The 22,365-nt window shown below is 46.0% G+C and overlaps 1 pseudogene; it reads left to right on the top strand.

Moving 5' to 3' along the window:
- Positions 1-9,763: 9,763 nt before the first annotated feature.
- Positions 9,764-20,534, top strand: LOC120049421 (annotated as a pseudogene).
- Positions 20,535-22,365: the final 1,831 nt, after the last annotated feature.

Below are 22,365 nucleotides of genomic sequence, written 5' to 3'. Positions count from 1 at the left end.
CCTCCTGGGGCAAGTGAACTGAGCAGTCACGCAAGTTAAGCCTGCTCTGAGGTAGCACCACTATACTGAGGTAGCCCCACTGCTCTGAGGTAGCCCCACTGCTCTGAGGTAGCCCCACTGCTCTGAGGTAGCCCCACTGCTCTGAGGTAGCCCCACTGCTCTGAGGTAGCCCCACTGCTCTGAGGTAGCCCCACTGCTCTGAGGTAGCCCCACTGCTCTGAGGTAGCCCCACTGCTCTGAGGTAGCCCCACTGCTCTGAGGTAGCCCCACTGCTCTGAGGTAGCCCCACTGCTCTGAGGTAGCCCCACTGCTCTGAGGTAGCCCAACTGCTCTGAGGTAGCCCCACTGCTCTGAGGTAGCCCCACTGCTTTGAAAAATACTCCTGACTTGCCCGATGGGCAGGTGCCTTTCAGACTTCAATGTAAATCCCTGATGTGCATGAATCACGTGACCTACGGCCTGGGTTGTCTTTGGGTCATCTCCACGTCTGGCTTCACCATGCAGTGCACACATTGAGAGTAATTAGTAGGCATTTGAGAATGCAATCCTTGTCATAGCTCATCATCTCTCATATTACATCATGATCATAGCCGATCTACCATCAGTGTCCAATAACTAGGCACTCAGTCAATGTTCAAATGTTCATAGTTCAATGTTAGATGAGCAATCAGCATCCCATAACTAGGCAGCATAATAGGCATCCCATAACTAGTCATCAATCAATGTTCAAATAGTTAGGTCGCAGACATGACATAAACACCTTACCTAAAAGTACACTTTAAAACATTTCACTTGGAAAAAGTCCAGTGAGCTTCGATATGGCTGTACTTAAAATTGGGTAGTTGTTCAGCTGACATGGAATACTCCATCAACCCAATGATTTCTGCTCAATGTAAAACCATTTTGAACTTATATATTGAAGTTTGCCGTTGCAACACAAATAGCTGAGTTGATCACACAAGAGAGTATACTTTGCTGAGACTGACAACTTTAGAATACTCTGTTGGCTGAAAGTACATGTCTCGTTAACATATTTCCCAGTGTGCTATCACTGAAATAACAGCCAAGTCTTGTCAATGTTGATATCCCCTGTATGGTTGTGATTCATTGTGGTTAAATAAAAAGCAACAGATTTGGCTTCCTTCCCTGTTTCGGCAGCCTCCCTGAATCTCCATACAACACTCTAAAATGTAGATGACTGTCTTTAGCAAATTCTCTTCTTACCAGTGATAAACAAATGATTCACCAGATGTGTCAGTTGTGTTAGATCTGATCAGATGCCACTTGTCAAAACAAAAGGGTTCTTGGCGCATATGCAGTTGTTAATGTGTTAGTTAAAAAATACTAGTAATCTGAGTACATTAGCTTTTCAACGGATCACAAACTGTTTCTGCATATTGATTATTGATTGTTTTTCTTTTTTTGTACTATAAATGGAACTAACAGAAATCGTGAAAACGGGTTTGCCCTGTCTACACTAGTGAGATTGTTGTATCTGTTTATCTGGTCTGTGGTTACTCGGGACAGGTTTCATAGAAGCCACAGTCTTGTCGTGCCTGGAGAAATAGTTACAACATTCCATTCCATTTCTAAATGATAATGATATGAGAGATTGACAAAACAGTGTTGCATTTCCCTTTAAGTTGCAGCAATATCAGTTAGGTAGCAGGGCAGTAGTAGTTAGGTAGCAGGGCAGTAGCAGTTAGGTAGCAGGGCAGTAGCAGTTAGGTAGCAGGGCAGTAGCAGTTAGGTAGCAGGGCAGTAGCGGTTAGGTAGCAGGGCAGTAGCAGTTAGGTAGCAGGGCAGTAGCAGTTAGGTAGCAGGGCAGTAGCAGTTAGGTAGCAGGGCAGTAGCAGTTAGGTAGCAGGGCAGTAGCAGTTAGGTAGCAGGGCAGTAGCAGTTAGGTAGCAGGGCAGTAGCAGTTAGGTAGCAGGGCAGTAGCAGTTAGGTAGCAGGGCAGTAGCAGTTAGGTAGCAGGGCAGTAGCAGTTAGGTAGCAGGGCAGTAGCAGTTAGGTAGCAGGGCAGTAGCAGTTAGGTAGCAGGGCAGTAGCAGTTAGGTAGCAGGGCAGTAGCAGTTAGGTAGCAGGGCAGTAGCGGTTAGGTAGCAGGGCAGTAGCGGTTAGGTAGCAGGGCAGTAGCGGTTAGGTAGCAGGGCAGTAGCGGTTAGGTAGCAGGGCAGTAGCGGTTAGGTAGCAGAGCAGTAGCGGTTAGGTAGCAGAGCAGTAGCGGTTAGGTAGCAGAGCAGTAGCAGTTAGGTAGCAGGGCAGTAGCAGTTAGGTAGCAGGGCAGTAGCAGTTAGGTAGCAGGGCAGTAGCAGTTAGGTAGCAGGGCAGTAGCAGTTAGGTAGCAGGGCAGTAGCAGTTAGGTAGCAGGGCAGTAGCAGTTAGGTAGCAGGGCAGTAGCAGTTAGGTAGCAGGACAGTAGCAGTTAGGTAGCAGGACAGTAGCAGTTAGGTAGCAGGACAGTAGCAGTTAGGTAGCAGGACAGTAGCAGTTAGGTAGCAGGGCAGTAGCAGTTAAGTAGCAGGGCAGTAGCAGTTAGGTAGCAGGGTAGTAGCAGTTAGGTAGCAGGGCAGTAGCAGTTAGGTAGCAGGGCAGTAGCAGTTAGGTAGCAGGGCAGTAGCAGTTAGGTAACAGGGCAGTAGCAGTTAGGTAGCAGGACAGTAGTAGTTAGGTAGCAGGGCAGTAACAGTTAAGTTGCCGAGCAGTAGCGGTTAGGTAGCAGGGCAGTAGCGGTTAGGTAGCAGGGCAGTAGCAGTTAAGTAGCAGGGCAGTTAGGTAGCAGGGCAGTAGCAGTTAGGTAGCAGTTAGGTAGCAGTTAGGTAGCAGGACAGTAGCAGTTAGGTAGCAGGGCAGTAGCAGTTAGGTAGCAGGGCAGTAGCAGTTAGGTAGCAGGGCAGTAGCAGTTAGGTAGCAGGGCAGTAGCAGTTAGGTAGCAGGGCAGTAGCAGTTAGGTAGCAGGGCAGTAGCAGTTAGGTAGCAGGGCAGTAGCAGTTAGGTAGCAGGGCAGTAGCAGTTAGGTAGCAGGGCAGTAGCAGTTAGGTAGCAGGGCAGTAGCAGTTAGGTAGCAGGGCAGTAGCAGTTAGGTAGCAGGGCAGTAGCAGTTAGGTAGCAGGGCAGTAGCAGTTAGGTAGCAGGGCAGTAGCAGTTAGGTAGCAGGGCAGTAGCAGTTAGGTAGCAGGGCAGTAGCAGTTAGGTAGCAGGGCAGTAGCAGTTAGGTAGCAGGGCAGTAGCAGTTAGGTAGCAGGGCAGTAGCAGTTAGGTAGCAGGGCAGTAGCAGTTAGGTAGCAGGGCAGTAGCAGTTAGGTAGCAGGGCAGTAGCAGTTAGGTAGCAGGGCAGTAGCAGTTAGGTAGCAGGGCAGTAGCAGTTAGGTAGCAGGGCAGTAGCAGTTAGGTAGCAGGGCAGTAGCAGTTAGGTAGCAGGGCAGTAGCAGTTAGGTAGCAGGACAGTAGCAGTTAGGTAGCAGGACAGTAGCAGTTAGGTAGCAGGACAGTAGCAGTTAGGTAGCAGGGCAGTAGCAGTTAAGTAGCAGGGCAGTAGCAGTTAGGTAGCAGGGTAGTAGCAGTTAGGTAGCAGGGCAGTAGCAGTTAGGTAGCAGGGCAGTAGCAGTTAGGTAGCAGGGCAGTAGCAGTTAGGTAACAGGGCAGTAGCAGTTAGGTAGCAGGACAGTAGTAGTTAGGTAGCAGGGCAGTAACGGTTAAGTTGCCGAGCAGTAGCGGTTAGGTAGCAGGGCAGTAGTGGTTAGGTAGCAGGGCAGTAGCAGTTAAGTAGCAGGGCAGTTAGGTAGCAGGGCAGTAGCAGTTAGGTAGCAGGACAGTAGCAGTTAGGTAGCAGGACAGTAGCAGTTAGGTAGCAGGACAGTAGCAGTTAGGTAGCAGGGCAGTAGCAGTTAGGTAGCAGGGCAGTAGCAGTTAGGTAGCAGGGCAGTAGCAGTTAGGTAGCAGGGCAGTAGCAGTTAGGTAGCAGGGCAGTAGCAGTTAGGTAGCAGGGCAGTAGCAGTTAGGTAGCAGGGCAGTAGCAGTTAGGTAGCAGGGCAGTAGCAGTTAGGTAGCAGGGCAGTAGCAGTTAGGTAGCAGGGCAGTAGCAGTTAGGTAGCAGGGCAGTAGCAGTTAGGTAGCAGGGCAGTAGCAGTTAGGTAGCAGGGCAGTAGCAGTTAGGTAGCAGGGCAGTAGCAGTTAGGTAGCAGGGCAGTAGCAGTTAGGTAGCAGGGCAGTAGCAGTTAGGTAGCAGGGCAGTAGCAGTTAGGTAACAGGGCAGTAGCAGTTAGGTAGCAGGACAGTAGTAGTTAGGTAGCAGGGCAGTAACAGTTAAGTTGCCGAGCAGTAGCGGTTAGGTAGCAGGGCAGTAGTGGTTAGGTAGCAGGGCAGTAGCAGTTAAGTAGCAGGGCAGTAGCGGTTAGGTAGCAGGGCAGTAACAGTTAAGTAGCAGAGCAGTAACAGTTAAGTAGCAGAGCAGTAACAGTTAGGTAGCAGGTCAGTAGCAGTTAGGTAGCAGGGTAGTAGTAGTTAGGTAACAGGGCAGTAGCAGTTAGGTAGCAGGACAGTAGCAGTTAGGTAGCAGGACAGTAGCAGTTAGGTAGCAGGACAGTAGCAGTTAGGTAGCAGGACAGTAGCAGTTAGGTAGCAGGACAGTAGCAGTTAGGTAGCAGGGCAGTAGCAGTTAGGTAACAGGGCAGTAACAGTTAAGTAGCAGAGCAGTAGCAGTTAGGTAGCAGGGCAGTAGTAGTTAGGTAGCAGGGCAGTAGCAGTTAGGTAGCAGGACAGTAGTGGTTAGGTAGCAGGGCAGTAGCGGTTAGGTAGCAGAGCAGTAGCAGTTAGGTAGCAGGGCAGTAGCAGTTAGGTAGCAGGGCAGTAGCAGTTAGGTAGCAGGGCAGTAGCGGTTAGGTAGCAGAGCAGTAGCAGTTAGGTAGCAGAGCAGTAGCAGTTAGGTAGCAGAGCAGTAGCAGTTAGGTAGCAGAGCAGTAGCAGTTAGGTAGCAGAGCAGTAGCAGTTAGGTAGCAGAGCAGTAGCAGTTAGGTAGCAGAGCAGTAGCAGTTAGGTAGCAGGGCAGTAGCAGTTAAGTAGCAGGGCAGTAGCAGTTAAGTAGCAGGGCAGTAGCAGTTAAGTAGCAGGGCAGTAGCAGTTAGGTAGAAGGGCAGTAGCAGTTAGGTAGAAGGGCAGTAGCAGTTAGGTAGCAGGGCAGTAGCAGTTAGGTAGCAGGGCAGTAGCAGTTAGGTAGCAGGGCAGTAGCAGTTAGGTAGCAGGGCAGTAGCAGTTAGGTAGCAGGGCAGTAGCAGTTAGGTAGCAGGACAGAAGCAGTTAGGTAGCAGGGCAGTAGCAGTTAGGTAGCAGGGCAGTAGCAGTTAGGTAGCAGGGCAGTAACAGTTAGGAAGCAGGGCAGTAACAGTTAGGTAGCAGGACAGTAGCAGTTAGGTAGCAGGACAGTAGTAGTTAGGTAGCAGGGCAGTAGTAGTTAGGTAGCAGGGCAGTAGCAGTTAGGTAGCAGGGCAGTAGCAGTTAGGTAGCAGGGCAGTAGCAGTTAGGTAGCAGGGCAGTAGCAGTTAGGTAGCAGGGCAGTAGCAGTTAGGTAGCAGGGCAGTAGCAGTTAGGTAGCAGGGCAGTAGCATTTAGGTAGCAGGGCAGTAGCATTTAGGTAGCAGGGCAGTAGCAGTTAGGTAGCAGGGCAGTAGCAGTTAGGTAGCAGGGCAGTAGCAGTTAGGTAGCAGGGCAGTAGCAGTTAGGTAGCAGGGCAGTAGCAGTTAGGTAGCAGGGCAGTAGCAGTTAGGTAGCAGGGCAGTAGCAGTTAGGTAGCAGGGCAGTAGCAGTTAGGTAGCAGGGCAGTAGCAGTTAGGTAGCAGGGCAGTAGCAGTTAGGTAGCAGGGCAGTAGCAGTTAGGTAGCAGGGCAGTAGCAGTTAGGTAGCAGGGCAGTAGCAGTTAGGTAGCAGGGCAGTAGCAGTTAGGTAGCAGGGCAGTAGCAGTTAGGTAGCAGGGCAGTAGTAGTTAGGTAGCAGGGCAGTAGCAGTTAGGTAGCAGGGCAGTAGCAGTTAGGTAGCAGGGCAGTAGCAGTTAAGTAGCAGGGCAGTAGCAGTTAAGTAGCAGGGCAGTAGCAGTTAGGTAGCAGGGTAGTAGTAGTTAGGTAGCAGGGCAGTAGTAGTTAGGTAACAGGGCAGTAGCAGTTAGGTAGCAGGACAGTAGCAGTTAGGTAGCAGGGCAGTAGCAGTTAGGTAGCAGGACAGTAGTAGTTAGGTAGCAGGGCAGTAACAGTTAAGTTGCCGAGCAGTAGCAGTTAGGTAGCAGCGCAGTAGTGGTTAGGTAGCAGGGCAGTAGCAGTTAAGTAGCAGGGCAGTAGCAGTTAGGTAGCAGGGCAGTAGCAGTTAGGTAGCAGGGCAGTAGTGGTTAGGTAGCAGAGCAATAGCAGTTAGGTAGCAGAGCAATAGCAGTTAGGTAGCAGAGCAGTAGCAGTTAGGTAGCAGGGCAGTAGCGGTTAGGTAGCAGGGCAGTAGCAGTTAGGTAGCAGGGCAGTAGCGGTTAGGTAGCAGGGCAGTAGTGGTTAGGTAGCAGAGCAGTAGCAGTTAGGTAGCAGGGCAGTAACAGTTAAGTAGCAGATCAGTAGCAGTTAGGTAGCAGAGCAGTAGCAGTTAGGTAGCAGGGCAGTAGTAGTTAGGTAGCAGGGCAGTAGTAGTTAGGTAACAGGGCAGTAGCAGTTAGGTAGCAGGACAGTAGTAGTTAGGTAGCAGAGCAGTAGCAGTTAGGTAGCAGAGCAGTAGCAGTTAGGTAGCAGGGCAGTAGTAGTTAGGTAGCAGGGCAGTAGCAGTTAGGTAGCAGGGCAGTAGCAGTTAGGTAGCAGGGCAGTAGTAGTTAGGTAGCAGGGCAGTAACAGTTAAGTTGCCGAGCAGTAGCAGTTAGGTAGCAGAGCAGTAGCAGTTAGGTAGCAGGGCAGTAGCGGTTAGGTAGCAGGGCAGTAGCAGTTAGGTAGCAGAGCAGTAGCAGTTAGGTAGCAGAGCAGTAGCAGTTAGGTAGCAGAGCAGTAGCAGTTAGGTAGCAGAGCAGTAGCAGTTAGGTAGCAGAGCAGTAGCAGTTAGGTAGCAGAGCAGTAGCAGTTAGGTAGCAGAGCAGTAGCAGTTAGGTAGCAGGGTAGTAGTAGTTAGGTAGCAGGGCAGTAGCAGTTAGGTAGCAGGGCAGTAGCAGTTAGGTAGCAGGGCAGTAGCAGTTAGGTAGCAGGACAGTAGCAGTTAGGTAACAGGGCAGTAACAGTTAAGTAGCAGAGTAGTAGCAGTTAGGTAGCAGGGCAGTAGTAGTTAGGTAGCAGGGCAGTAGCAGTTAGGTAGCAGGGCAGTAGTAGTTAGGTAGCAGGACTGCAGCATCAAGGTAGCAGGGCAGTAGCAGCTAGGTAGCAGGGCAGTAGCAGTTAGGTAGCAGGGCAGTAGCAATTAGGTAGCTGGACTGCAGCAGTTAGGTAGCAGGGCAGTAGCAGCTAGGTAGCGGGGCAGTAGCAGTTAGGTAGCAGGGCAGTAGCAGCTGGGTAGCAGGGCAGTAGCAGCTGGGTAGCAGGGCAGTAGCAGTTAGGTAGCAGGGCAGTAGTAGTTAGGTAGCGGGGCAGCAGCAGTTAGGTAGCAGGGCAGTAGCAGTTAGGTAGCTGGACTGCAGCAGTTAGGTAGCAGGGCAGTAGCAGTTAGGTAGTGGGGCAGTAGCAGTTAGGTAGTGGGGCAGTAGCAGTTAGGTAGCGGGGCAGTAGTAGTTAGGTAGTGGGGCAGCAGCAGTTAGGTAGCAGGGCAGTAGCAGTTAGGTAGCTGGACTGCAGCAGTTAGGTAGCAGGGCAGTAGCAGTTAGGTAGCAGGGCAGTAGCAGTTAGGTAGCGGGGCAGTAGCAGTTAGGTAGCGGGGCAGTAGCAGTTAGGTAGCAGGGCAGTAGCAGTTAGGTAGCAGGGCAGTAGCAGTTAGGTAGTGGGGCAGTAGCGGTTAGGTAGCAGGGCAGTAGCAGTTAGGTAGCAGGGCAGTAGCGGTTAGGTAGCAGGGCAGTAGTGGTTAGGTAGCAGAGCAGTAACAGTTAAGTAGCAGAGCAGTAGCAGTTAAGTAGCAGAGCAGTAGCAGTTAGGTAGCAGGGCAGTAGCAGTTAGGTAGCAGGGCAGTAGCAGTTAGGTAGCAGGGCAGTAGCAGTTAGGTAGCAGGGCAGTAGCAGTTAGGTAACAGGGCAGTAACAGTTAAGTAGCAGAGCAGTAGCAGTTAGGTAGCAGGGCAGTAGTAGTTAGGTAGCAGGGCAGTAGCAGTTAGGTAGCAGGGCAGTAGTAGTTAGGTAGCAGGACTGCAGCATCAAGGTAGCAGAGCAGTAGCAGTTAGGTAGCAGGGCAGTAGTAGTTAGGTAGCAGGGCAGTAGCAGTTAGGTAGCAGGGCAGTAGCAGCTAGGTAGCAGGGCAGTAGCAGTTAGGTAGCAGGGCAGTAGCAATTAGGTAGCTGGACTGCAGCAGTTAGGTAGCAGGGCAGTAGCAGCTAGGTAGCGGGGCAGTAGCAGTTAGGTAGCAGGGCAGTAGCAGTTAGGTAGCAGGGCAGTAGCAGCTGGGTAGCAGGGCAGTAGCAGTTAGGTAGCAGGGCAGTAGTAGTTAGGTAGCAGGGCAGTAGCAGTTAGGTAGCTGGACTGCAGCAGTTAGGTAGCGGGGCAGTAGCAGTTAGGTAGCGGGGCAGTAGCAGTTAGGTAGCGGGGCAGTAGCAGTTAGGTAGCGGGGCAGTAGCAGTTAGGTAGTGGGGCAGTAGCAGTTAGGTAGTGGGGCAGTAGCAGTTAGGTAGTGGGGCAGTAGCAGTTAGGTAGTGGGGCAGCAGCAGTTAGGTAGCAGGGCAGTAGCAGTTAGGTAGCAGGGCAGTAGCAGTTAGGTAGCTGGACTGCAGCAGTTAGGTAGCGGGGCAGTAGCAGTTAGGTAGCGGGGCAGTAGCAGTTAGGTAGCGGGGCAGTAGCAGTTAGGTAGTGGGGCAGTAGCAGTTAGGTAGTGGGGCAGTAGCAGTTAGGTAGCGGGGCAGTAGCAGTTAGGTAGCGGGGCAGTAGCAGTTAGGTAGCGGGGCAGTAGCAGTTAGGTAGTGGGGCAGTAGCAGTTAGGTAGCAGGGCAGTAGCAGTTAGGTAGCAGGGCAGTAGCAGTTAGGTAGCAGGGCAGTAGCAGTTAGGTAGTGGGGCAGTAGCAGTTAGGTAGTGGGGCAGTAGCAGTTAGGTAGCGGAGCAGTAGCAGTTAGGTAGCAGGGCAGTAGCAGTTAGGTAGTGGGGCAGTAGCAGTTAGGTAGCGGAGCAGTAGCAGTTAGGTAGTGGGGCAGTAGCAGTTAGGTAGTGGGGCAGTAGCAGTTAGGTAGCGGGGCAGTAGCAGTTAGGTAGCGGGGCAGTAGCAGTTAGGTAGCGGAGCAGTAGCAGTTAGGTAGCAGGGCAGTAGCAGTTAGGTAGCAGGGCAGTAGCAGTTAGGTAGCAGGGCAGTAGCAGTTAGGTAGCAGGGCAGTAGCAGTTAGGTAGCGGAGCAGTAGCAGTTAGGTAGCGGAGCAGTAGCAGTTAGGTAGCGGAGCAGTAGCAGTTAGGTAATGGGGTCTTTCACTTATCCATAAAGTGTCTGTATTTACCCTAACCATTACAGAAGAACCAGAAAAGCCTGTCTCGTTCCAGCCTCCCATCAACTCTTTGTTATACAGGTGGAACAGGAAGCCATCATTGCTTTTAAAGCTATGTGCAGGGCTATTAAAGCGCAAAGCCCTGCAATGGAACGATTGAAGTCTGGTGTAAAATCTCAACTTATACTGTAGATCTACAGAGACATCATGAGAGCCACTGCAGCCATCCTATTGGTCCTCTGTCTCCTGGTCATCAGTCACGGTAAGTTACCATCATCTGAAACATGCTTGATCAACTTGGAATTGATCAAGATTTTATTGGTGCAATCTACTCATATGTCTTTGTCTCTATAGCATGGGACTGTCAGGAGCTAGTGGACATCAAGAATCTGATGCAGACTGATGTAGGACTGGGCAAGTGGTTGCAACGGACACAATAAAAATGTCCTACTACCAGGTAGGTGATAAATGAATCTGCCTGTCTGGTTCCCTGAATCATATCACTGTAGGACCAGCAGGGATCTGGGGTATCAACAAGGCAGACTCAATTCACAAGTGTGTGGCCGGTAACTGGGTGCAAGCTGCAGGTAAGTGGAGAGCATTACTCAATATTTATCCAGAGGACACATGCTTCTTAGCTTTCCTGATACCATCAGGGTGTTGAAAAGTTATTAATGTTTTACAGTTTTAACATGTAAGTCATTTGGCAGAATTCACAGATACGTGCTCCCGTTTGCTTGTCTGTCCGTCTGTCTTTGTTGTCTTCAGGCTTTCTGAAACAGGTGGATGCTGGAGGTGTTCAGTTTATTGTTGGACGATACTCCATACTGTCGGACACGCACAAGGCACCAGACACCCCTTCCATGGGCAGTCAACAAGAATGATGATATCTACTCAATGTGTAAGATCTGGGAAAGAGTGTGAGAGCTGGAGCAGAGTAGTAGAGGATGGAGAACCTCAGTTATTTTACAACTGTTTCATATGTAAATGTTTCATATTATAACTGTTGAAATTGTTCTAAAACCCTAATTGAATCTGTTTGTTTCCAGCTGAATCAAGACTGCCACAACGGGTGGATTGATGGCAAGCTTTCATGATTGAAGTGGCAACTGATGGTAGTGGGATCAACTTTTTGGGTGATGTTTATACTAGGTAAGGTTGTTAGGTTCTGAACAAACAGAGTAAAAACTCACGAAAAGCTCAAACTAAGTTCATTCACCCACTGGGTTAAACAACTGCAAAATACAAAAACATGATTACACAAACACACATATTTTTGTCCTCCAACTAGCCGGAATCAACTCCTTGCACATCTAGACAGCCAATACATCTATGTTGCTAGTCAATAACTTGTTTGGTTCCTCTCACTGGCGTACTCATGGCCCCGCCTGACGCTAAAACCTTTGTGGTCTTTTCCTTCTCACTCCATCTGACCTGTGACCTGGGCCGAATTCCTCTCTCCTCCTTAATCCACGCCTGTCCTCCCTTATCTGTGACTGAAACCAGACATTTGCCCTGTGCTTCCCCCCTTAGGATCCATGAGATTCAACAATAACATGTTTGGACAGAATGTTATCTTTCTTCATTCCCATGTCTCAGTCAACAACTTTCCATACACCTACAGTACCAATCAAAAGTTAGGACACAACTACTCATTCAAGGGTTTTTCTTTAGTTTGACTATTTTCTACATTGTAGAATAATAGTGAAGACATCAAAACTGTGAATGAACATATATGGAATCGTGTAGTTACCAAAAAAGTGTTAAACAAATCAAAATATATTTAATATTTTTGATTCTTCAAAGTAGTATCACATAGTGATCCAAGATGTCAACCCGCCTCACCCAATGTGATACGGATCCGCTATTTTTTTAGAACTTACAGCTAGAACCTCCATCAGATGCTAATCAGCTAATTAGCTACTAGCTAGTTAGTTATTGTTAGCCACTGCTAGCGGCCTTTACCTCTAGCTCAGACACCAGACGCTTTTACCCTGGATAATACCCGCCAGTCTGCTCAGTGCGATATCAACCCTGAGAATATCGGACTGCTTTTCTCCACCATTACTCCAGATTACTCCATTACTGGACCATTACTCCAGATCACTACAGCTAGCTAGCTGCTACCGAGTGGCCCAGCCCCGAAGCTCACCTTTGAGCCAGGCCCATCTCCCGGCCTGTTCAGTGGACCCTATGATCACTCGGCTACACAGCTGATGCCCCCCGGACTCTTCACTAGCACGACTAGAAGCCACTACATCGCCTGATTCCTGTCGTAAGCTCTGGACCATGCATCGGATCATCGCAAATAGCTAGCTGATACCGAGTGGCTATATTGGCTAACGCCCTTGTCCCGAAGCTAGCACCAGTTAGCCCCGAGCCAGGCGCATGTCCCGGCTAGCAAACAAAATTACTCCAGCTACAATACCTCTTTTGCCAATTGGCCTGGACCCTTTGTCGACACGGAGCCCCGCCGATCCATCATGTCTGGTCTGCCGACGTAATTTCGTCCGAAGTTCCCTCAACCGGCCTTTGTCGGACATCGGTGAAGACGCTTCTGCTAGCCCCGGCATGCAAACCTTCCTGAGCGGTATGATGGCCGCGTGGTCCCAAGGTGTTTATACTTGCGTACTATTGTTTGTACAGATGAACGTGGTACCTTCAGGCGTTTGAAAATTGCTCCGAAGGATGAACCAGACGTGTGGAGGTCAGCAACACAATAATACTGAAGTCTTGGCTGATTTCTTTTGATTTTCCCATGATGTCAAGCAAAGAGGCACTGAGTTTGAAGGTAGGCCTTGAATATATCCACAGGTACACCTCCAATTGACTCAAATTATGTTAATTAACCTATCAGACGCTTCTAAAGCCATGACATAATTTTCTGGAATTTTCCAAGCTGTTTAAAGGCACAGTCAACTTAGCGTATGTAAACTTCTGACCCACTGGAATTGTGGTACAGTGAATTATAAGTGAAATAATCTGTCTGTAAACAATTGTTGGAAAAATTACTTGTGTTATGCACAAAGTAGATGTCCTAACCGACTTGCCAAAACTATAGTTTGTTAACCTGTCTGGCTCCGGGGTTCCGCTAGCGGAACTCCTCCCACCTTCCACTGAAAAGGCAGAGCGCGAAATTCCCAAAATATTTTTGAGAAATATTTAACTTTCACACATTAACAAGTCCAATACAGCAAATGAAAGATACACATCTTGTGAATCCAGCCAACATGTCCGATTTTTAAAATGTTTTACAGCGAAAACACCACGTATATTTATGTTAGCTCACCACCAAATACAAAAAAGGACAGACATTTTTCACAGCACAGGTAGCATGCACAAAACCAACATAACTAACCAAGATCCAACCAAACTAACCAAGAAACAACTTCATCAGATGACAGTCCTATAACATGTTATACAATCAATCTATGTTTTGTTCGAAAAATGTGCATATTTGAGGTATAAATCAGTTTTACATTGCAGCTACCATCACAGCTACCATCAAAAATAGCACCGAAGCAGCCAGAGTAATTATAGAGACCAACGTGAAATACCTAAATACTCGTCATAAAACATTTCTGAAAAATCGATGGTGTACAGCAAATTAAAGACAAACATCTTGTGAATCCAGCCAATATTTCCGATTTTTTAAGTGTTTTACAGCGAAAACACAATATAGCATTATATTAGCTTACTACAATAGCCTACCACACTACCGCATTCATTCATCAAGGGACGTTAGCGATAGCAATAGGCACGTTAGCGATAGCGAATAAACCAGCAAAAGATATTAATTTTCATTAACCTTCATAAACCTTCATCAGATGACAGTCCTATAACATCAGGTTATACATACACTTATGTTTTGTTCGAAAATGTGCATATTTAGAGCTGAAATCAGTGGTTATACATTGTGCTAACGTAGCATCTTTTTCCCAGAATGTGCGGATATTTTTATGACACTCAACTATTCTGACCAAATAACTATTCATAAACGTTACTAGAAAATACATGTTGTATAGGAAATGATAGATACACTAGTTCTTAATGCAATCGCCGTGTTAGAATTCTAAAAATAACTTCATTACGACATCCAGCTTAGTTATAGCGAGAGAGTGCCCAAAATCTGGGCGCAAACTACTAGTTCACATGTTTGACAGATATATGAAATAGCATCATAAAATGGGTCCTACTTTTGATGATCTTCCATCAGAATGTTGTACAAGGGGTCCTTTGTCCAGAACAATCGTTGTTTGGTTTTAGAATGTCCTCTTCTCCAGTCAATTAGCACGGAAAGCTAGCAAAGTAGCGCAAAGCTCTCCTTCCTGAACAAAGGCACACAACGCAACACGCCTAACGTCCCGAATAAATTTCAATAATCTAATAAAACTATATTGAAAAAACATACTTTACGATGATATTGTCACATTTATCAAATAAAATCAAAGCCGGAGATATTAGTCGTCTATAACGACAGCTTTACAGAAGGCAATACCAGGTCCCTTCTCGCGCGTTCCAGGAAACAGGAAATGGGTGTCACGTCATGCCAAGAGCTTTTTTTCCACCTCAGATCATGTTATACACTCCATTTCTTCTCTCACTGCCTGTTGACATCTAGTGGAAGGCGTATGAAGTGCATGTATACTAATATATATCAAGGACATTTATAGGCAGGCCCTAGAACAGAGCATCGAATTCAGATTTTCCACTTCCTGTCAGGAAGTTTGCTGCAAAATGAGTTCTGTTTTACTCACAGATATAATTCAAACGGTTTTAGAAACTAGAGAGTGTTTTCTATCCAATAGTAATAATAATATTCATATTGTACGAGCAAGAATTGAGTACGAGACCGTTTAAATTGGGCACGATTTTCCCCCAAAGTGAAAATAGCGCCCTCTGTCCTTAACAGGTTTTAACAAGAAATTTGTGGAGTGGTTGAAAAACAAGTTTTAATGACTCCACCCTAAGTGTATGTAAACTTCCAACTTCAACTGTACATTCTTACTTAGTAAATACAAAGTAATACAATGTAATTATTTAGTAGTCATCTTTAGTACTAAAGATTAGTATTGAGGACCTTATAAGTACAAGATACTTATTATGTAAATGCATAGAAACAACTTCTGTGATGTTTTATTTATCTTTTACCATGCACTTACTACATGAATAACTTCAAATCAATCATCCAGACATTGGTATTCTCACATGTTGTTTCTACAGTATGTACAGTATGTTGTCTGAGAGGTTGTAATGCTTGTTGACCCTCTCCTGTAAAGCTGTCTGAGGGGTTGTAATGCTAGTCCACCCTCTCCTGTATAGCTGTCTGAGGAGTTAATAAGTTAATAATTATACCTCCTTTTTGCTGGTTAACTCTACTCATGTGTCTTTGATCTGGTGTCTCCATAGCCTGGGACTGCCAGGAAGTAGTGAAAATCAAGAATCTGATGCAGATCGATGCAGGACTGGGGCAAGTGGTTGCTACGAACACAAGTCAAGTCCCCTACTACCTGGTAGGTGATGAATGGATCCGCCTGCCTGGTTCCCTGAAGCATATCACTGTAGGACCTGCAGGGATCTGGAGTATCAACAGCGAAACCAAAATCTCCAAGTATGTGGCCGGTAACTGGGTAACTTACCTTCAGAAGTAAGTGGAGAGCATTACCCAATTATGAATCCAGAGTACACCTTCTTCTTATCAATCAAGTTTATTTTATATAGCCCTTCGTACATCAGCTAATATCTCGAAGTGCTGTACAGAACCCAGCCTAAAACCCCAAACAGCTAGTAATGCAGGTGTAGAAGCACGGTGGCTAGGAAAAACTCCCTAGAAAGGCCAAAACCTAGGAAGAAACCTAGAGAGGAACCAGGCTATGAGGGGTGGCCAGTCCTCTTCTGGCTGTGCCGGGTGGAGATTATAACAGAACTATGCCAAGATGTTCAAAAATCTTCATAAGTGACAAGCATGGTCAAATAATAATCATGAATAATTTTCAGTTGGCTTTTCATAGCCGATCATTAAGAGTTGAAAAACAACAGGTCTGGGACAGGTGGCGGTTCCATAACCGCAGGCAGAACAGTTGAAACTGGAATAGCAGCAAGGCCAGGCGGACTGGGGACAGCAAGGAGTCACCACGCCCGGTAGTCCCGACGTATGGTCCTAGGGCTCAGGTCCTCCGAGAGAAAGAAAGAGAGAAGGAGAAAATTAGAGAGAGCCAAGATTTTCAAAATGTTCATAAATGACAAGCATGGTCAAATAATAATCAGGAATAAATGTCAGTTGGCTTTTCATAGCCGATCATTAAGAGTTGAAAACAGCAGGTCTGGGACAGGTAGGGGTTCCGTAACCGCAGGCAGAACAGTTGAAACTGGAATAGCAGCAAGGCCAGGCGGACTGGGGACAGCAAGGAGTCATCATGCCCGGTAGTCCTGACGTATGGTCCTAGGGCTCAGGTTCTCAGAGAGAGAGAAAGAAAGAGAGAACTAGAGAATTAGAGAGAGCATACTTAAATTCACACAGGACACTGGATAAGACAGGAGAAGTACTCCAGGTATAACCAACTGACCCTAGCCCCCCGACACAAACTACTGCAGCATAAATACTGGAGGCTGAGACAGGAGCGGTCAGGAGACACTGTGGCCCCATCCGAAGAAACCCCCGGACAGGGCCAAACAGGAAGGATATAACCCCACCCACTTTGCCAAAGCACAGCCCCCGCACCACTAGAGGGATATCTTCAACCACCAACTTACAATCCTGAGACAAGGCCGAGTATAGCCAACAAAGATCTCCACCACAGCACAAACCAAGGGGGGGCGCCAACCCAGACAGGAAGATCACGTCAGTAACTCAACCCACTCAAGTGACGCACCCCTCCTAGGGACGGCATGAAAGAGCACCAGTAAGCCAGTGACTCAGCCCCTGTAATAGGGTTAGAGGCAGAGAATCCCAGTGGAGAGAGGGGAACCGGCCAGGCAGAGACAGCAAGGGCGGTTCGTTGCTCCAGAGCCTTTCCGTTCACCTTCACACTCCTGGGCCAGACTACACTCAATCATATGACCTACTGAAGAGATAAGTCTTCAGTAAAGACTTAAAGGTTGAGACCGAGTCTGCGTCTCTCACATGGGTAGGCAGACTGTTCCATAAAAATGGAGATCTATAGGAGAAAGCCCTGCCTCCCGCTGTTTGCTTAGAAATTCTAGGGACAATTAGGAGGCCTGCGTCTTGTGACCGTAGCGTACGTATTGGTATGTACGGCAGGACCAACTCGGAAAGATAGGTAGGAGCAAGCCCATGTAACGCTTTATAGGTTAACAGTAAAACCTTGAAATCAGCCCTTGCCTTAACAGGAAGCCAGTGTAGGGAAGCTAGCACTGGAGTAATATGATCAAATTTCTTGGTTCTAGTCAGGATTCTAGCAGCCGTATTTAGCACTAACTGAAGTTTATTTAGTGCTTTATTCGGGTAGCCGGAAAGTAGAGCATTGCAGTAGTCTAACCTAGAAGTAACAAATGCATGGATTAATTTTTCTGCATCATTTTTGGACAGAAAATTTCTGATTTTTGCAATGTTACGTAGATGGAAAAAAGCTGTCCTTGAAACAGTCTTGATATGTTCGTCAAAAGAGAGATCAGGGTCAAGAGTAACGCCGAGGTCCTTCACAGTTTTATTTGAGACGACTTTACAACCATCAAGATTAATTGTCAGATTTAACAGAAGATCTCTTTGTTTCTTGGGACCTAGAACAAGCATCTCTGTTTTGTCCGAGTTTAAAAGTAGAAAGTTTTCAGCCATCCACTTCCTTATGTCTGAAACACAGGCTTCTAGCGAGGGCAATTTTGGGGCTTCACCATGTTTCATTGAAATGTACAGCTGTGTGTCATCCGCATAGCAGTGAAAGTTAACATTATGTTTTCGAATAACATCCCCAAGAGGTAAAATATATAGTGAAAACAATAGTGGTCCTAAAACGGAACCTTGAGGAACACCGAAATGTACAGTTGATTTGTCAGAGGACAAACCATTCACAGAGACAAACTGATATCTTTCCGACAGGTAAGATCTAAACCAGGCCAGAACTGGTCCGTGTAGACCAATTTGGGTTTCCAGTCTCTCCAAAAGAATGTGGTGATCGATGGTGTCAAAGGCAGCACTAAGGTCTAGTAGCACGAGGACAGATGCAGAGCCTCGGTCTGACGCCATTAAAAGAGTGCAGGAGTGCACAAGTGCAGTCTCAGTGCTATGATGGGGTCTAAAACCAGACTGAAGCATTTCGTATACATTGTTTGTCTTCAGAAAGGCAGTGAGTTGCTGCGCAACAGCTTTTTCTAAAATTCTTGAGAGGAATGGAAGATTCGATATAGGCCGATAGTTTTTTATATTTTCCGGGTCAAGGTTTGGCTTTTTCAAGAGAGGCTTTATCACTGCCACTTTTAGTGAGTTTGGTACACATCCGGTGGATAGAGAGCTGTTTATTATGTTCAACATAGGAGGGCCAAGCACAGGAAGCAGCTCTTTCAGTAGTTTAGTAGGAATAGGATCCAGTATGCAGCGTGAAGGTTTAGAGGCCATGATCATTTTCATCATTGTGTCAAGAGATATAGTACTAAAACACTTGAGTGTCTCTCCCGATCCCAGGCCCTCGCAGAGCTGTGCAGATCCAGGACAGCTAAGCCCTGGAGGAATACGCAGATTCAAAGAGGAGTCCGTAATTTGCTTTCTAATGGTCATGATCTTTTCCTCAAAGAAGTTCATGAATTTATTACTGCTGAAGTGAAAGCCATCCTCTCTTGGGGAATGCTGCTTTTTAGTTGGCTTTGCAACAGTATCAAAAATAAATTTTGGATTGTTCTTATTTTCCTCGATTAAGTTGGAAAAGTAGGATGATCGAGCAGCAGTGAGGGCTCTTCGGTACTGCACGGTACTGTCTTTCCAAGCTAGTCGGAAGACTTCCAGTTTGGTGTGGCGCCATTTCCGTTCCAATTTCCTGGAAGCTTGCTTCAAAGCTCGGGTATTTTCTGTATACCAGGGAGCTAGTTTCTTATGACAAATGTTTTTCGTTTTTAGGGGTGCAACTGCATCTAGGGTATTGCGCAAGGTTAAATTGAGTTCCTCAGTTAAGTGGTTAACTGATTTTTGTCCTCTGACGTCCTTGGGTAGGCAGAAGGAGTCTGGAAGGGCATCAAGGAATTTTTGTGTTGTCTGAGAATTTATAGCACGACTTTTGATGCTCCTTGGTTGGGGTCTGAGCAGATTATTTGTTGCGATTGCAAACGTAATAAAATGGTGGTCCGATAGTCCAGGATTATGTGGAAAAACATTAAGATCTACAACATTTATTCCATGGGACAAAACTAGGTCCAGAGTATGACTGTGGCAGTGAGTAGGTCCAGAGACATGTTGGACAAAACCCACGGAGTCGATGATGGCTCCGAAAGACTTTTGGAGTGGGTCTGTGGACTTCTCCATATGAATATTAAAATCACCAAAAATTAGAATATGATCTGCTATGACTACAAGGTCTGATAAGAATTCAGGGAACTCAGAGAGGAACGCTGTATATGGCCCAGGAGGCCTGTAAACAGTAGCTATAAAAAGTGATTGAGTAGGCTGCATAGATTTCATGACTAGAAGCTCTTATCTTTCCTGATTACCATCAGGGTAAATTATTAATGTTCAACATTATGCCATTGTAAACAATTTGGCAGTACTAACACATGTACAGTATGTGCTTCATGTTTGCTTGTCTGTCTCTGTCTTTGTGGTCTACAGCCGGTACAAAGCAGGTGGATGCTGGGGGGGACCAGTTTATTCTGGGGGCAACCAAGGATGATATTCCATTCTGTCTGAAAAGAAGTTTCACACTTGACTTCATGGGTCGAAGCTTAAGCTATTCAGGGTCAATGTTGCCAGGAAGAGGGAGGTTGTTGACCTTTTGGGTGCTGGGCAGTCAACAAGAATGATGATATCTTCTTAATGAGTGTAAGATCTGGGAAAGAGTGTGAGAGCTGGAGTAGAGTAGTAGAGGATGGAGAGTCTCAGTTATTTTAACACTGTTTCATATTATAACTGTTGAAATGGTCCTAAAACCCTGATTGAATCTGTTTTTCCAGCTGAATCTAGACTGCCAAAACAAGGGGTGGAGTCACATTGACGGCAAGCTCTCCATGATTGAGGTGGCAACTGATGGAAGTGTCTTTGGGGTCAACTCTGCGGGTAGTGTTTATACCAGGTAAGGTTGCTACTGAACTATGTGTATGGCTCCACCCTTTTCCCCTCAATATTATTAACTCATTTGAAAATGACTTGTAACAATAACTTATAATAATAATAATGATATACCTTTATTAATAACTCTGATCCTTACTGTACATGCTTTGTGAAGCGATTTACACACAAATTAAAACAGATAAATAAATACAATTTACAGTTCATGGTAAAATTAGTAAAGGTTGGATATCCTTTAAAGCTACAGTTTGACACCCCACCACTTGTTTTGGTAAACAACTGAGGTACGTAGCTAGACAAATGTAACCACTCTCAAATGTATAAATGGAGCTATGAATGCAAAGAAAGACCCACATAGTTGTTGTTGTTGTTTGAAACATGTTTATTGAAGCTATACATTGTTTGTTTACAATAACATTGTTTTCAAACAATTGGGAAAAAAATTACATTTTGTCTTCTGATGTGGTTGAATAAAGCTCAAGAGGCAGAAGTTATATTCTTAAAAATCAATGGCTATAATCAATTATTAAAGTCCAAAAATGTACTGTATGTACTTTAAAAAATGCATAAGCTTTAAAACATGATCCCCAACCCTTTCTTCAACACAGAGACGGCATCACAGCCAGTAAACCAGAGGGCACCGGATGGAGCAATATCACAATGTACATGCCAATGAAACACGAGACCTACGACCTAGGCCGTCTTTGGGCCGTCTCCAAGACTGGCGTCATCATGGTGTGCACACATTAGCCTCTCCTCTGCATCTGAAGGCCTTTCGGGATCTGTCAAAAGTTTACTAGCTAACTCAATGATCTCTCTTTCTGGAACAGTCTTCTGCTTGAGAATTGAGGACATGAATTCATTAGAATCCTTCATTCAAAAAAAAAAACCGTTTGCTTCATTCGAAAAACTATATATTTTTAGTACTTTATCTCTATCAATAGTAATCACTGACTGTACTGAAGTTTAATTTCTTTTTTATCAATGTAGATGTTTTCTCCCACAAAACTAACCACCAACAGCCTTATAAAAGATGTATTATTTTCTTGATGACTCCTTGATTAACACTTAATAGAGGTTTGCTGTGGCTGCTTTTGATCGTAGTGTAAAAACATGTACCTTCCAATGTCATCAATAGAGTTGATGTAATCCTTGGCATTGCTTATTATCTCATATTATATCATCATTTCCCACAAACAAATCTAGCATTCATTTTTAAACTAATGTCTGTTTTGAACAGAGGAATAAGGTTACTCTGCAAAGACCAACTGAAACTTGAGAGATGTGTTTTGTGATTATGTTTTTTTCCTAGCACCACATGGATGATTCAAATAATCCAAGCTTGATGAGGAGTTGTTTATTTGAATCAGCTGTGTAGTGCTAGGGGGAAAAAACAAATGTTCACCCCTTGGTGTCATCAGGACCTAGTTTGGGAAATGCTGCCATAGGAAGTCCCACTTTTAGGAATAGCTGTATGGAAGTGTCTGGACCACAGTTCAACAGTCCATTTCCACTATTCCTATCACACCCATAGGGAGCAGCAGTAACCAGGCCAGGTGCTTTGAGTGCCGACAGGGTTGAAGGCTCACAGGTGACAGTGATGGATGGGGAGTCTCAGGAAGGAAGCTGGAGGAGGAAATGATGACTGTGATTGAAGAAGCGTGCACTGGATCTGGTCAAACTGTCCACGTCAGAAGTAACATGTACTAATCTTCTGAGCAGGGCTCCTGCCAAGGAGTTACAGCTGGAGCCTCATTGGATAAAGAAGACGAGTACCTTAGTCAGTAAATCCTAGGAGTGGTCAGTGCACGTTGCCTGACCCGTATGGTAAATGGAAGGAAGGAGAAAAGCCTGTTGATATTATTGTTGGAGACTACGTGAGTATGTGAAGGTTGGATATGGGAGGAATGTGGTGAGAGCATTTGTGTCCAAACCATTACAGTGTGGGAATTGTAAAGGATATGGTCACGTGTCAAATGTTTGCAGACGAAAGAAGTATGATATTGAAGAATCTGTGAATGGAAAATGTTGCAACTGTGGCGGGGATCATACTCCGTACTTCCTTGAGTACCCTGTTAGGGTGAAGGAGGTCGAGGTGTCAGCGGATCTCCTATGTGGAGGCGGTGAAGAGAGTCGAAGGGGCAAGAGTCAACAATAATGAAGATGTGGATGAAGTTTGATTTTGTTTAGTTATTTTCTGTTATGATAGTTTGAGATTTTATACTTTTTTTCAAATAATGTTTTCCCTCTTGGGATCCTTATTATCTGCCTGCTCAGTGGGTGGCGGAATCCACATAACTTTTGTGAACGCCATTATACCATAGAAGAAAAGTGATTGATGGGTGATTGACAATTTGAGAAGCTGATTGAGAGTAGACTCCTAACTCAGCAGGGGGTTCCCACATGTTTTTGAATCCTTTTTGTTAGGCATACTTTTTGTTCTCAAATTATATATTATTTGTCACCATGAACATCATTAACCTGGTTGGGCTGGCTGACAACAGAATGTTGACCAAGCACACCTTAGACTCCGGTAAGTACATTAGCTCCCCTTGGAACATATACATAAAACACCCGGTTT

Source organism: Salvelinus namaycush, chromosome 6 (genome assembly GCF_016432855.1).
Source record: "Salvelinus namaycush isolate Seneca chromosome 6, SaNama_1.0, whole genome shotgun sequence".
Classification (NCBI taxonomy): domain Eukaryota; kingdom Metazoa; phylum Chordata; class Actinopteri; order Salmoniformes; family Salmonidae; genus Salvelinus; species Salvelinus namaycush.
The sequence above is the reverse complement of the archived record's forward strand: the minus strand, read 5'-3'. Positions and strand labels throughout refer to the sequence as shown.